Source organism: Macaca nemestrina, chromosome 6, assembly GCF_043159975.1.
Source record: "Macaca nemestrina isolate mMacNem1 chromosome 6, mMacNem.hap1, whole genome shotgun sequence".
NCBI classification, from domain to species: domain Eukaryota; kingdom Metazoa; phylum Chordata; class Mammalia; order Primates; family Cercopithecidae; genus Macaca; species Macaca nemestrina.
The window spans coordinates 64,025,059-64,042,142 of record NC_092130.1 but is presented as its reverse complement, the minus strand read 5'-3'; the positions used below and the strand labels follow the sequence as shown (position 1 = coordinate 64,042,142).

Sequence of the window (17,084 nt, the reverse complement as noted above, 5' to 3'; positions counted from 1 at the left end):
TTTCTCAAACACATTCTGCCTCATTCATGTTCTTCAGGAGTGAAGACTACGTGACTTGAGTTGGGGGGGATTTAATCAGGAAGTAAAGGAATTCTAAGCCCCCAGAGAATGTCACAGTAGATGACTGAGAGGTGATCATGTTTATCTTTTCCCTGTAATTCTTTTATTCCTTTGAAAGAGGTGAACATCATAGATAATAAACTTTGAGAATGTTAGGGTACGGCAGGGAACATATCTGTATAGGTCAGAATTTCTGAGCTTGGCAGCCTTGGACTTTTTGTGAGAGAAAGAAGAGTAGAGTTATAAGGATCCATGGATACATATGTAACCCAAGTATTGTATAAACACGGGAAAAATAATATAACTTACATGTCTATTATTCCAGATTTTCAAATATACTTAATTACTTCGTAAATCTAAATCATCAACGGAAAAATTATGTTTCTAAATTTGTGGCACCTTTAGTTAATGCTTTCAAACAACAAATAATAAGAGCTTATACCTGTTACCTATGGGAATCTGTAAAGTGAGTTTAAAATAATTATTTTAAAGGGACCATCTTCTAAATGAAACCCTCCCTATAATCTTATAAAATTAATCAGGGAAGAAGGGATAGCGAGAAACAAAACCAAGCTTGCAGCACATTCAGCATTAATCACTAGGTCAGGCTTGCTCTCTGATCTGCTTCTTCACAGTTGTTTGGTGCCTATTGTCCTAGAATCACATAGACCTTAGATTATAGTTCTCCTTAACTGCTCCATAGATAACAACTTGAACATTATGAAACATTAAGTTTTCCCTTTGAGATATTCTTTTTTTTTTAAAGTGTTCCAAAGGCACATTGGCACCTTTAAGATATTCTTTCAGGTCCTGCATACCAGTGAAACTATAGGCACCAGCTGGTCTCATGGTGAGCTGACTCAGCAAAGAACACACTCTGTATCCTCATGATTTCATCTCCCTTACTCCAACCAATCAATGACCCCAATTTTCCAACCCCTTGCCCTCTACTATCCCCTTAAAATCCCTGGCCCAGAACTCACCTGGGAGATGGATTTGGGGGTCTCCTCTCATCTCCTTTCTCAGCCACCCTGTAGTCATTAAATTCTTTCTGTGTTACAAACCCTGCTGTCTCAGTATATTGGTCTGTTACTGTACAGCAGGCATACAAATTTGTTGGTCTTGAATCTAAACACCAGTCCCTTAATCTTATTACTGAGGATACTCTTGGCTGTATAGTTACTCATGGTTACATTGCTAGTTAGTTACAGAACCCTGGTGAGAGCCTGTGTTTTCAAGATCTCTTCAAAATGCTGTGAAGAAAAGATCTTAGGTTTAGGTCTTAGTAGTGATTATTTTGTTTGACTTTGGAAAAGTGTAGATACCTGCATCTCCTCACTGTGAGCTATGCACAGATGAAATGTTGCATTATTACTTTTTGAAAGATGCAGGATAGCTTCTGTTTTTGAACATTATGCTTTAGTTGTTGTAGCCACCATTCTTTATTTAAATGAGTAGAAAATCAAGAGGAAAGTAAGGATGGATTTTTGCAGTCCTTTGCTTATTTTCCAACATTTTTTCTTACCAGAGAAAACATAACTTAGATAGGTAGATAGGAAGGGAGGGAGGTAGATAGGCAGGTAGTTAGTTCAACCAGAAAAAAATAAAGTCTGTTTTAGCAGGTTGTGAGAAGATGAACTGAATCTGTCAATGTGCGCATCTTCTTTAGTTAGCAGGAGTGGACGTGGGTAAGCCTTGGTGCAGCAAATAATACTAATAAGTGCATATGTTCCAAATAGAGATGTGGTCAAAGGAGGGGGAAAAAATGTTAATGCTATCTGGGGTGTTAAGAAGTTAGGGAAAGGCACAGAGCATAATTGAGATGAAATTGCAACTTCTTATTCTCTTCAGTGATAGCTAAATCTAATTTAAGTCTGTTACTCTGTTCTCATGAAAATATTCTCAAGAGTTGAAGAAAATAGTAAGGCAATCTATATGGACCTTAACAAAACTTAGTTTTGACTATTGGAATTAAATTTTAATATTTTAATTTGGAAATCTACTCATCCTGAAATCTCTTTTAGTAAAAACATGGAATCTTTTAATATGCATTAGAATTATTTTGGTCAATAATTATAGTTTCTGTACCAATTAGGGTATCAAACTCTTATATTTAAATTATATTAAATTGACTCATTGACTCATCTAGTTAAATGGGAATATGCTTTCAGAAGTAGAATGAAGTCTACTTGTATTTGTAAAGTTGACACAATGTTTTATGAGGGAATTTAATATTCTTTTCAGGAACATGAGGCTGGACAGAAAGATAATCGTGCAAAAAATTATCTCAGCTTTTCATTGTGGCCTTTTGTTCATAAAAGAGCTAGAATTCAAAAGAAAACAACATTTAGCCTATTTATTTATTTATTATTTTTTGAGACGGTGTCTTGCTCTGTTGCTCAGGCTGGAGTGCAGTGGCACGATCTCGGCTCACTGCAACCTCCGCCTCCCAGGTTCAAGCAATTCTCCTGCCTCTGCCTCCTGAGTAGCTGGGACTATAGGTGTGCACCACCATGCCTGGCTAATTTTTTGTATTTTTAGTAGAGACAGGGTTTTACCATGTTGATCTGGCTTGTCTTGAGCTCCTGACCTTGTGATCTGCCTGCCTCAACCTCCAAAGTGCTGGGATTATGAGCATGAGCCACTGCTCCTGGCCCCCCTTTTTAATATTATGGTTATTTTAGTTGATATCTTCAGATTCCTCTTGATTGGAGTATATAAAATATGTAATAGCATTGTGTTATTTTAATTTTACTTGTCTATGTTCTTATTTCTTTGAAGTTGCTATTTTTCACTATATTTTGCCGTCACCTATAAATTATAAATATCAGTCTTAACAGGAGTCAGGTATTTTCTATATTGAATATTTTTTTTAAAAAAAGGAGATAGGATAAAATATGACGAAGTCAAATCTAAGAATTACTTTAGAGAAGTCAGAGGATTTTTATTTAGTATTGAGAAGTATAAGGTAAATTAAATTTATAGATCAGAGAAAAAAGTTTTTATTACAATGTAATATGTGAGACAAAAAAATAGGATATGATTATCTACATTTTATTTGAATATCATTTATTAAACAAATATTTACTTAGCTACAAATTATGTAGTAGAAAGTGTCTCAGGCTCTGGGAATATATTTGCAAACATACTGGTCAGTGAAACATTAAATTTCTAATTAGAAATTTTAGAAGTTCTAAGAAAGCAGAAAGCTCATGGTCCTTTTGGAACATAGTCTAGGGAGATTTAACGTAATCCAGAGAAGCTCGGGAAAAATTTATGTGACAGAGACCATAGGGTTGAGTCAGAGAGGGACAGAAGGGGTTTGGAGAGAATGTTATTGGAATGCAGGAATCGTATGTTCAAAAACTCTGAAGAGACTATAATGTATCTTTCAGGTAAGATACCCTGAAAGAAGTTCATGATCACAGGAGTGGAGTCAGTGAGAAGAGGTGAAACCAGACTGGAATGGTTCAAAGACAATACTTGAAATTATCTGATTAAAATAAGCCACTGAACATAGCCTTAAGAATGATGGTTATTCCATTTGGTATTCTTTGCTGAACTGCTTAACAGTATTTTTATGTTTCCATGTGCTGGATTCATTTTAGAAATGTGTTAAAAAGTAAAGCATGTATTAGAAGCACCACTATAAGACCATGGAAATAGTTTTACTGTTTGTCTCTTTTGTTTTATATTTTTTAAGAACAAAGCTTCCATTTTCAGCTTCCATCTCTTGGACTATTCATTTAACCGTGATCTTTCGGTTTCTCAATCCAAGTTCTAAGGATTCTGAGGTTGGTCGTTTAACTCTTCATCCTTTTAAAAAATTGAAGCAATGTATTTTTTCAGTGAAAGATAGTTCATAAATCTTGCTGCTCAAATAAATCATTAGTATATAGGAGGACTTCAGTTGGGAATTGGTTTATTCTTGTTCACTAGAATTAGGAAACCCTATGTAGATAGGAGCCATCTCTGTTTATACTTGTTGTCTCTACAGTTCCCAGCCATTGCCTAGTATATTAATCCATTTTTGCTATAAAGGAATACCTGAGACTGGGTAATTTACAAAGGAATGATATTTATTTTAGCTCATGGTTCTGCAGACTGTACAGGAAGTATAGTGCTAGCATCTGCTTCTGGTAAGACCTCAAGAAGCTTACAATCATGGTGGAAGGCAAAGGGGGAGTTGGCATATCACATGGTGAAAGGGAACAAGGGGCGGCCCACTCTTAAACAATCAGATCTCATATGAACTCAGCGAGAACTCATTTATTGTGAGGACAGCACCAAGCCATTCATGAGGGCTCTTCCCCCAAGCCCCAAACACCTCCCCCTAGGCCCACCTCCAGCATCAGACATCCCATTTCAACATGAGGTTTGGAGGGGACAAAATATTCAAACCATATCACCTGGGATATTATTGATGCACTTATTTGTTGATTGAATTAATCATAATTTTTGTTGGCATTACATTTTATTTTGACTTTAAATGCTGATTAGTATTTGATAGTTGCATGGTTCTGCGATAACATTTAGGCTTGTAGTGAATGAAACATTGCAATATTGTTTAACCTTTTATTTTAAATTTAAATAAAAGATGGATAAGAATGTTACTTTAACATTTTATATAATATCCTTTAACAATCTGTAGGCTAATCTTTAGTTTATGGGACTCCCCATAAACTAGGGTAATTTCTCCTAACCCATAATGCAGTTTTACTGATTCTTCTGCCATTTCCAATTTGTTGCTGTGCCCATTTGGTGAATATTTTATTTCACTTATTATACTTTTTAGATCTAGAGTTTTCTTTTTTTCGTTTCTGTTTTTCTCTTGAGATTTATTCTGTGTTCACTCACTGATAGCGTATTTTTCTTCAGTTCTTTGAATATATTTATAATAGCTTTTTTGAATTATTTTACTTGCTAAATACAACATCTGAGCCCAGTTAGAGTCATTTGTATTGAATGTATTTTTTCCTAATTTCTTGAAGACTTTCCTGTTTGTTTTGGGGGATTTTTTTTGTTTGTTTGTTTTTTTTTTTTTTTTTTGGTGTATGTAGAAATTTCTGGTTGAAGACTAGACACTGGGAAACACATGGTGAAATGACTCTGGGTTCTGTTATATTCTTTCGAGGACCTTGGCTTTTTGTTCTAGTAGGCAATTGACTTCCTTGGGTTGAAACCACAAACTGTCTCCTGTGAGGTATTCAGCTTACACCTTTCCCCTGCTGCTTTGTTAACCTGAACACCTGTAGGTCCCCCTTGTACATGCATAATGTGATAGCCCAAAGATTTTGGCAGATGCTCATCTTCTCTGTTGTTTCTTTGTGTCTCAGAATTTCCTCCTAACTGACAGTAGCTATGCCAGCTTTGGGCCCTGTACTCTGACACTTCAAGCCTGTCTAGATTCATCTTTCTACCACTCAAGCTGTAAATGATTGAAGAATGTTCTCAGTTAATAAAAGAATCACTGATTTTAAAATTTTTTTTTCTCTTCCTGCTTTTTCACTAGGCTTCATAGGCCTCCCTTGCTCATGTGTAATTTTTGTTGTCAGCCAGGAATTTGTGTAGTTTGTGCTCTGAATTTGAGTCTTGTGCCATCTGAGATTAGCTTGGTGCTAAGATTTTTCCTTTAAATTTTCAGCTGTTTTTCCAGCTCTCAACTCTTAAGTTCTAGCATCTTTAGCCAATGCGATGCCATTTTTTTCTTCTCCTTTTTTGTAGCTGTAGCTATGGAGTTTGGTCAGTGCCCTGGAGCCAGTATGAACTCTCAATTCTTACCCCTTCTAGTTTTCAAAATAAAACTCTCTTCAGCCTTATGTCTGCATTTGAAAGTTTAAAGTATCTTTAAGTAGTTTGTTTGCTTTAATCTAGTATCTTATTATTGGTATCTCTGGGGTTTTGTATGGCCACGTCAGTTTTTCTCATAACCAGAAGTTAAACTACTTCATCCCTATTGATTTCAAATAGTACATTTAAAACAAGAGCTTCTAAACATTCAATAAGATTCAAATGATATTTTAGACATTAACTTACATCTCAACTCTTCCAAGTTTGTAAGTTCATGTTTATACTTTGTACTTCCCCTGTTTTTTTTTTTTTTTTTTTTTTTGTAAGATCAGCAAATTATATTTTAGCTGATGGACTTTTCTCAGTTTGTGTTAATTACATGGGTATCTCTATTTAGTAGTGCATTTAGGGTCACTATTTTTTACTGCTGCAGGTATCTAGACATTTGATTGGAAAATAGTTTGTCATTGAACTTAGTAGCAATATTGGGGGACTTGGGACTAAAAGGCACCAATCAACTTAGAAAACCAAGCCCTGTAGTAACACAAGGAAAAAAAAAAATTTTTCCTGAAGCCAATACCTTGGGAAATAAAGATAATAGAAATGAAATCACCTAAGTGGATGACCTTAATATTTCTGAATATGTTCCATAACCCTCACAGGTAATAGTGGACTGGCAGCTGGGAGACAGAGGACAAAACATAAATGTAGAATTTCAAGGATCTTCCTATTTTCTGTTAAAGTAGCAGGAAGTATGAATTACTAGAGACTTTACGTATAGTCAGATTGCTGAGTTTCAGTTTCAGATATTTTTCAGACATTCTCCCACTTCACTCTCATTTCGTATGAGTTCATATTATTTTATGCCCCAGGCCCAAAGGGTAGATAAGTGTACTGCTCTAATGTATACTGTTTAGCTGATTCACTCTCCCCCTCTTTTGCCTTCTGGTTTCACAGAGTGTTAAGCAGGAAAGCAGGGTCTGTATCTATCTGTACTATAGGTTCACTATCCTTGCCATAAATTAAGTTGATCACTTAAAAAGTATCACTACTTTAGTACTGGATTTAGCTCACTTTTAACAGAAATTTCATGGTGATCTTTTCTTATTTCAAGGCCCTTAGATCTTACCCAATTTTCTCGTTAATGAAGCATCTCATTCTCCTTCAACAGGGCTTGCGTTTCCTTTGAACAAACATTATTCCTACCAATAATTCTGATAACTTTCTGGTAATTTAATTGTGGTTACCCATCCTCTTTATTCTCCATCAGTTCATTTTAGATATTCTTCTGATTTCCTTTTGTCTTTCACAAGATCTTTGAATCTCATATTCTCTACATCTTTAATATGACCTGCAAAAAAAGTTCGTTCAATTTATATGTCCTGCCACCAAATAGTACTCTGCTTGAAATTCCACATTTATGTTTTGTCTCCTCTGACACAGGTAATAACCAGTCCACTATTATCTGTGGGGGTTATGGAACATGTCCAGAAATACTAAGGCTGCCCACTTAGGTGATTTTATTCTTATTATCTTCATTATCCAAGGTATTGGCTTCAGAATGTTTTTTCTCCTCATGTTTTCTGACTTGATTGGTGATGCCAAGCATTCACACAGCTTTTCAGTTTCTCAGCTTAGATGCAAGGAATGTTAAAAAATTACTATCAGTGCCTTTAATCATGAAAAAGACAAGTAGAAGGAATTAGTTCTCTCACGCAGGGACATCAGTGTGTATATATACCAGTGGGAATCAGACATCATGTCTAGGTAAAATCACTTATCACACTGCAGCTACTTTTTTCAACTGGTAATTTTAGCCAAACTAGGTCATGTTATAAATGTCAGCAAGGCAAAAGAGAGAATAAAATGTCATCAGAATAATGCACATACATTTCAGTGGAGCTTAAAATCTTTTATAGGAGACAGGATTATGAGGTAGGAGGTTTTCTTCATTGCAGCGATAAATGTGAATACAGTTACTATGATTCTTTCTTAAGGTATTCACTTTGGCCTCATTCCTGCTTTCCTTAAAAGTCAAGTTAGCTTGTAGATAAGAGTTTTAAGCCAAATAAATAACAGTTATCGTAGTGATTTGGTTGAAAAATACACTTCTAATTCCCCTTTAAAAACTGAGAAGAAATATAGTGCAATGTCAGCCACAAAATCATTATTTTGATAGCTAACATCATTTGTATTCTAGGCTAGAATTTTAAAACAAAGTTCAAAAAAATAAAATTTTATTCACATTGTTGATTTTGCCAAATGACACAAGCTATATGTTAATATTAAATTAATATAGGCAAATTAAAGAAAATATCACATTTATCACTTTCATATGTAGTAATTTTTATTTCAATAACCAGAATTGTAGGTTTTAAAAAACGTTTGAAAATTTGCTTTAATAGGTTTGACAAAGAACCTTTAATAGACCACCGCTTTTTGTTTCAAATTTTCAGTTAAACCTCAAGAAATAATATGGTCCTGCTGTGATTTTTAAATGAATGCTTTTGTAGTTGCATAAATTGTGTTTTTTCATGAATATTAGGATTGTAAAAATTAAGTCTGAATTCTGATCCTTTTCCTTTCAGGCTTATTAAAATAAGATCTTTTAGGATCACTGTGACTCTCTCCTTGTTAGTCTTATGTTGTAACTTAGCCCTGATTATAAACAAACTTTAACTGTTTCTTAATTCAGTTTTTTCTTTTGTCATGAGCAAAGAAAAATTACTGAAATGAGTAAGCATTGAGACATATTCTTGTATTTGAAAACTTAGTATGGGGATCATATTTTTGACTCCCGGCTCAGGATAGGATTAAGTAGGGTAGATTATTTTATCTTTTTATAAAATATGTAAAATAAATATTTGCCTATAGACATTACAATTTATAGTAGAGGAGTTTCACATTAAAAAGATGCTGATTTGCCTTTACATTTAGGCATAAAAGAAGGAGTACATAGAGAGCATTTATAATTTATCCACTTTAAACATAATTATTTTTTATTATTTCCCTTTGTACTATTTTTAATCCTACTCATAGAATGAAAGATGGGGCATCAAACTTGTATCTAAGATTGATGATATGTTTTGAGTCAGGGGCAGACAAATACAGTAATGGCTTAGTCTGATATACAGGCATTTTGGGTTCAATCTCTAGGGACAGGTATTCATATGTAATAAAACTTACCACTTGAACTGGCATTGACTGTCATTGTTAAAAATCCTAGCAGGATCAGCATTCACCAAGTAAATATAAAGATCGAATTTACCTTCTTCTGGCAAGGTAGGCAGAGAAGCAGGACAAAGCATAAAGACTTGATAGCATTACATCTGTTCAACTGTACTTCAAAGAAAAGAAGTGGCAATGATTAAGGGTACTGTTCAATTCAACAAGCAATTATTGAGCAGTTCTATAGCCCAACATTGTGTTAGCTGCTAAAGGATACAAAAGGAGAAGACAGTATGATTTTGCACTAAAGTAGTTTATCATCTAATTTGGAAGACAAATGGTTCGTATATGAAACAGCTAGAAAATAAATTATGACAGTATGTAATTGAATGTAGTTGTTCATGCAACAGAATACAAGCACAATTTATTTGTCCAGCAAGTGAAAAGATATATCTTTATTATGTTAAATTTTGTGTGGCAACATAAAGTAACATAGCCTGAGTTAATTCAGATCTTTGGTTATTTAAGATGAAAAAAACCCCAGCAATTTAAATGGTATTTATTTAAAATATCCTTTATTTTATTTATAGTCCTTTATTTAGACCACCTAAAAACACTGATTAGATATATGATTACTCATACTTGAGCCACCCCCCCAAAAAAAATCAAGAATAGCTTACTCACTGTTAATGATACAGTCCATTGAGTATAAACTTTATTAGGTTTTGTTCACTGTTGATTCTTTGCCTCATATATCATAAAGGTTCATTCTGTCTGTTTTGCAGTATTTTCCAATGTCTAGGTATTCTGAATTATGGTCATTGAAAAGTAGGTCTCAAAGAGCATAGTAGTCTCCTTAGGTTTGCATAAGGAAGTGCCATGTAGCAAAGCAGCCTTACTATGTTTTTGTTTTTGCATTTGTTTTATTTTTATCTCCATTACTTGTTAAGTGGTGATAGTGTAGTAGCGTCTTAAAATACCATATTATTAAGATTCAGCCGGGGAACCTACTCCTATTCTTTGCTCCTCAGATATTTCTCTACTGTACCCCCATAGCTCTTGAACATCTTATGACATATAACATTGTATTTTAATTTAATAAATTCATTTGTCTATTCACTAGACTGGCTTCTTTGCATTATAACCAGGATTTCACATAGATGCTGGTACCTCATAGATTTCTAATAAATACCTGCTGAATTAAGGAAACATGAATTTATGTTCTACATCATGATGCTAGTGAAAATTTGTTACTGTGTTTATTTCTTACAATAAAAAAACATGGGGTGCATCCTGTAGTTGCGTCCAGTAGGAATCAATTATTGATACCCAGTGATGTAGACCTTGTTTTAAAAAAAGAAAAGGAAGGAAGGCAGCCTCTTCTTTTACCAGTCTCCACCTCAACTATATAATTTTCTTTAAGAAAACTGATTTCAAAAGCTGTGATATCCATTTCTCTTTACTATAAACAGTTCTTGAAGTTGCCTTGACAAGCACAGATTCCTTGAATCAGTCCAAATACATGATATATAGATATATAATGTGTGTGTGTGTTGACATCTTTAGTAGAAACAGCTTTTCAGATATTGATTTCATATCGTCTTCCTCCCACCTTTCCTTGCCTTCATGATTTCAGATACAGTTTCAAACTGCATCTTAATTGTGGGGAGTGGGGATACTCTTTAGCCTCTGGCTCCTCTTTTTTAAGGTTATTTCTGATACTGCCTTGGAGTGGTTCAAACCCAAAATAAATGCAGTTTACTGCCTATCACTCCATACTTTTAAGATAGTTTTGCCAGCTTTTAGAGACTCTCAGATGTTCTAAAGTAAGGTCCGGCTGATTCTACATCCTGTTGGTGGTAGGTGTTAGTGCTGTCACTTTGGCAAAGTGTTTTTGACTTGAGATAGAATCATTAATCCAGGGATATCTTGTTAATAAATTTACTGACCACTCACTTGGAATTTTTGATGTAGCAGTTTTTAATAATACAGCTTTTTCACGTCAACAAGAGTACATTCTGACTAGTTCTATTTATAAAAGGATACAATACTAATGTTTAATATTAGAACAGTTAGCAGTAGTTAACTTTGGAGAACAAAAATGGTAGAGGTAAGGGGTCAGTAAGAGGACTTCTGAGGATGCAAGTAATGTGTTATTTATTCAGCGAGGGGTGGTCATATGGGTATGTTTATTTTGTGGTAACTCATTGAGCTATATGAATGCTATACTTCACTAAAATCTATGGAGATCAAAGGCTACTTTAGCAGCTTTAGTCTGATGACAAACATTATTTCTTAAACAATGGGCAAAATTTTCTTCTGACTTGCAGATTCCTACAGTCTAAAGGGAAAGATAAAACTATTTTAGTATGATAGCTAAAATGCTTTTGCTCTTTTAAAATTGTCATTACAAAGTGTATTGTTTATTTTAACTTTCATATGACTGGTATTGGCTACTTAAAATTCTTTAAAGAAATTAATTGGGAAATAACAATTGAACATGAATACGAGAGTACTTACTTCAAGACAATCCAGAAAAAAAAACCATAATATAAAATGTAATGTGTTTAACAAAAAACAAATGTCATTTTGTATTTAAAGAACAGTTTAAGATATGTTTAAAACAACTGCTTCTGGACTGAATATTACTTCACACCCCCTCCATGGCAAAGAGGTCATCTAAGTTAGTTGTAGTCAACTGCACCAAGCTGAAGAGCCACTTTACACTGAACTGAATTTTGTATGGCAGCTGGAAAGAACCACAGACTTCAGTAACACATTCTAATTGGCAGAAACCCTGCTTCTGATGCTAAACAGCATGCCAGGATTGCATACTATATCAATTTCAGAAGTCCAAGTTACATTTGGATTTATTGTTTATCCAGCCACAAGTAAGCTGCCTTTTGTAACTTACCCATTGGCTTACTGGGTTATGAATTTCTAATTAGAAATGGAGGACTTTGAGATGTTATAAGTGGGGGCCCAATAAGGAGTACTGCAGACACACAGATTGAATATCACTGTCCTTAAAATAAAAAAAAAAAAAAAAGAAGGTCTTTTAAATTGAAATATCAAAATCATGATTAAAATCAAAAGGTAGACAAATGAGGTAGGATAAATTCAATCCATGGTGTTGGTACCAGTACTCTTCACATGAAAAAGGACTTTGGCATAAATATTCAGAAATAACAAAGATCAACCACCTTGGCCAACATGGAGAAACTCCTTCTGTACTAAAAATACAAAAATTAGCTGGATGTGGTAGCGGGTGCCTGTAATCCCAGCTACTCTGGAGGCTTAGACAAGAGAATTGCTTAAACCCCGGGGGGCAGAGATTGCAGTGAGCCAAGGTCACACCACTGCACCCCAGCCTGGGCAACAGCAAGACTCCGTCTCAAAAAAGTAAAAATAAATAAGAAAAAAGATCAATAAGCTGAAAAATATTATAAATTTGATGTTGAATAATTCGTTAGACATAAAATTACAGAGTACTTACATTTGTCAGGTACTCTTTTAATTGCTTTACATATATTGTTTAATTCTCAAACAACCTATGAGATACAGGATAAACAAAGAGAAGTTAAGTACATGTATAAGGTCACCCAAATGACATTTAAATCCAGGCAGTCTGATTGTAATTCTGTGCTCTTACCCTTAAAGGGATTGGGCAATTCCAGCTAAATGGTGTGCCTGAATAAAATGTGGAGCATGATAGCATTCATAATATTTATTCATTCAACAAATATTTATTCAGTGCTTACGACTGGGCCAGGCACTATGCTGGGTATTTAGGATATAATATTCCCCCACTTATCCATGGTTTTACTTTGCACAGTTTCAGTTACCTGTGGTTAACTGTGGTCTGAAAATAGGTGAATACAGTACAATAAGATAATGTATGTGTGAGAGAGAAAGACTACATTCTTGTGATTTGTATTACAGTATATAGTTATAATTATTCTGTTTTATTATTGTTAATCTTTTACAGTTCTTAATATACAAATTAAACTTATCATAGGTATGTATAATAGGAAAAAACTTAGTATATGTAAGGCTCAGTGCTTCTGGCAGTTTCAGGCATCTGCTGGGGGACTTGAAATATATCTCCCACAGATAAGGGGGAACTACACATAACAGTTTATGAAAGTCCTTGACCCTTGTGAAGTCGTATTCTAGTAGAGTTTTACAGACAATAAGCCAAAAAGTAAAACAACTAGGTTGTCTAATAAAATATTTACTTTCAAGCTATGAAGGGGACTGTAATTTCATAAGGTGGTCAAGGAAGCCCTCACTGATAAGGTGACATTTGAGTAAAGATTTGAAAGATGTGAGAGGATAACCCATGAGGAATGTTCTTGAAGTAGAACATTCCAGGTAAAGAAATCAGCAAGGGCAAAGTCCCTGAGAAGAAAATGAGCTTGGTATCTTCATGAACAAGGAGAGAGTTTTACTGAAGCACAGTAAACAAGAGGGAGATTGGAAGAGGAGAGGTGAGAGGATTGTAGTAGGACAGATGATGTAAAGCCATTGTTAGGATTTTTAGCTATTGTTTTCAAATGGGAAGCCATTTGCATAGAAAATCAGACCTCAAAATGTTGAAAGAAGGGTTCTAGAAGAATCCTTGATAACTGGAAAGATGAAGTTTTTACATTAACAGAGGAGGTAAAGAGTAATAATCAAACATAGGAAGATCTTCAGTCAGTGATGCTAAAGTGTCTGAAGAGTCATGGTCCCCAGTAGGGGAAGGAGGAGAAAGACAGTGAAAGGAGTCTAAAATTTTCACTGGCATTGTAGGTAGAAAGGCTAGGCTTTGAGTGGACATCTGCTATGGAAGTCAGGTGACAGTGGACGCCAAAGTAACAAAGGCAGGCAGGGAAATTCTCAGAAGCATCAGAGTGATACAGTGAAATTCCTCATAGAAATACTATCAAGGAAAGACAGAAAAAGCCATTGGACAGCTATATCAATCAACTAGGGCAGCTTTGCTAATGAACACACTCTTAAATCTGGCAATTGAAAGGCTGCCTGTTTCAAAACAAACAAAAAAGTAATGAATAGCAATGAAAAGAAAAAATTTCTATTTTAGAATAATTATTAGTACAAGGTCACATGGACGGGAACAATTACCCATTGTTTACATAAATTCTCATGGTAGCAATAATCTAATGCATATGGCTTTGAAGATGAGTAAAATTATTACTTTAATACAGCAAAACTGGTAAATCATGAATGATGTAGACTGCTTATGCAAATATATTTGAAGTAAAGTAAAATTCAGTGTTCAAATGGAGAAACCATTGAAGTGTCCAGTAATGATGCATTTAAATAAGGTAATTTGGCTGCAACTCCATTCATCCGTAAATAATTTACACACAGATCGAGTTAGGAACTTCCGAAAAAATAGTACTCATTCTAAAAACATACCCAATTGGATAATTTCACCTATAAAGTTAAAGAGTACTGATTTTAAAGGGTTCTCAGAGTCCGTTTTGTGAAGAGATCCCTTAAAGTATAATGGTGGCAGAGCACAGGGAAGAGCTCACGTGCAGCCGCAGGAGTGCTGGGGGAAAAGGGCAGCAGCTCCACTAAGCAGCCACTTAGAAAAGAGTTGGATAAGAGCAGTCTCTTCAGAGTCTGACACCTTTCATTTTACTGGAAAATCCCCACCTAGACTGTCTACATCTTACCAGTGAACTTCTTCAAATGTAAAGGTATTTGTAAGAGGACATAAAAATCAATCATTTGTGTAATATAATTTCAGATCTGTGCCTTTCATGTATATTTTTACCACTTATTTTTTCCATTTGTGAAATGTGCTGGCACCTACTTTAACAAACTGATACAATCGAGAAGAGAGAGTGTGGGCTACTAATAAGAAGCTCATCAGTCAAAACATAGTCAAAAACAGAGAACAGGTTGATAACGAATACTTAATTCTTTTTAGGAGTGTTTTTGCTCCTACAGGATTCAGAATGATAAAAGCTGTAATTCCATTTGGCTGCAAATTGTAGGAATGTTGCTTGCTTGTTCCATTTTGAATTCCAGGTTGAATCAGTTGCTTTCTTGAACAGTTGGAAAGCTGTCATTTAAGCATTTCAGGTATTTCACTTTCCTATTACAGTCCTGGGTTAGATTTGTTGTTTCTTAGCTCTCACCTCTTCATCTATTACAATTTTCCCCGTCATTTAATTGGAGTATATCCTCAAAGATCTTCCACAGAAAAGGCATACTGGAGATACAATTTCAGAGTTCTTGAAGGTCTGAATTATCTCTGTTTGCTTTCATATTTAATAGATAGTTCGGGTATGTAGACTTCTGTTTTCAAAATCATTCTCCTGTAGAACCTTGATATTTCCTCCATTGTGTCCTGGAATTTAGGGTTGCTGATGAAAAATAGAATCCCAATTTGATTCACATTCTTTTCTTGGTAACATCTTTTTCCCTCCTTGGAATCTCTTAGGATTTTCTTCTTTATCTTCGGTGGATAAAACTTCAAGAGAGTATATTTGGATTCGAGTATTTTATTCATTCAGTCTGCTTGATAACTTGCTCAGCCTTTGCATCTTAAGATTAATAGTTTTCTTCAAGTCTGGTAGTTTTTAAAAATTATTTCCCTGATTTTCTTCTATAGCACACATACATTATTTGTGCCCACCTGTTACCTTTGGTTATCTTTGAACACTCTATGTTTCATTCGCCACATATATTTCCTTAGAAATAAGAACATTATATAGTTTGTTAGAAAATGATACATGTTATTGTAACAGAAGAAGTAGAGCAGAGGAGAAAACCTAGATAACCTTGGGTATGGAAGCATCCAAGATGTCTTCCAGAGGATAAGTAAACTTGGTACATCAGGACAATGGAATATTATTCAGTGCTAAAAAATGATTCGGCTGGGTGCGGTGGCTCACACCTGTAATCCCAGCACTTTGGGAGGCTGAGGTGGGTGGATCACCTGAGCTCAGGAGTTTGAGACCAGCCTGGCCAACATGGTGAAACCCCGTCTCTACTAAAAATACAAAAATTAGGTGGGTGTGGTGGCGGGCACCTGTAATCCCAGCTACTAGGGAGGCTGAGGCAGGAGAATAGCTTGGACCTGGGAGGCGGACGTTGCAGTGAGCCGAGATCATGCCACTGTACTCCAGCCTGGGCGACACGAGCAAGACTCCATCTCAAAAAAGAAAAATAAAAGAAATGATCCATCGGGCCATGAAAGACATGGAGTTCCCTTAAATACGCATTACTAACTCAAAGAAGCCGATGTGAAAACACTCTATACTTCACGATTCCAATTATATGACATTCTGGAAGAGGCAAAACTGTGAAGAGAGTAAAAGAGATCAGGGGTTGGGGGTGGGAGATGAGTAGATGGAACACAGATGATTTTTAGGGCTCCAGTAAATACCATGTATGATACTTACAATTTATCCAAACTCACAGAATTTACAACACCACAGAATTTACAATCACCAATGAACCCTAATGTAAACTATGGACGTTGGGTGATTATGAGGTGTCAGTATAGGTTCATTGACTATAATAAATGTACTACTGTGGTGGGGGATACTGACAGTAGGGGTTATATGGGAAATTTCTATATCTTCCTCTCAATTTTGCTGTGAAACTAAAACCAATCTAAAAGAGATTTTTTTAAGAAGTAGAGCAAAGGAGTTAATGTATTGGGGTGGGGGTATGCAAATTGCGATTATTGAATAGAATGATCGAGGTAGGCCTCGTTGAGAAGCTGACGTGAGCACTGAGCAAAGATTGTGGCTATCTGAATGAAGAATGTTACAGGCAGAGGATATAACTAGTACAAGGACCCTAAAGTAGCATGTCTCTGGTATGTTTGATGAACAGCAAGCAGGTTAATGTGGCTCAAGTAAATTGAGTGAGGGAGAGAGAATGGTGGGAAATAAGATCAGAGAGGTAAATTGAAATGGGCTACATCACTAGTCTAGACTTTGTAGGCTAGTGTAGAGATTTCTTAGTGTGAGAGAGATGGGAAGTGTTTACAGAGTAGAACAGTAATGGTTAAATTTGAGCATTTTTCTCTTTGGTAG

The 17,084-nt window shown here is 35.2% G+C and overlaps 1 protein-coding gene and 1 long non-coding RNA gene across 8 annotated transcripts in view; one reads left to right on the top strand and one right to left on the bottom strand.

Moving 5' to 3' along the window:
• Positions 1-17,084, top strand: part of LOC105500004 (COMM domain containing 10) — a 269,943-nt gene that overhangs the window by 178,722 nt on the left and 74,137 nt on the right. The gene's annotated exons all lie outside the window — the stretch shown is intronic.
• Positions 3,742-15,310, bottom strand: LOC139363792 (uncharacterized). 2 transcript variants are annotated; one of them, XR_011624765.1, is made up of 5 exons: positions 15,174-15,310; positions 12,515-12,569; positions 9,037-9,187; positions 6,980-7,201; positions 3,743-3,876 (listed from the first exon to the last, which is right to left on the bottom strand). It is a non-coding gene; the product is annotated as an uncharacterized lncRNA (long non-coding RNA). The 2 variants fall into 2 exon arrangements; XR_011624766.1 differs by lacking the exon at positions 6,980-7,201 and having other exon boundaries at positions 3,742-3,876.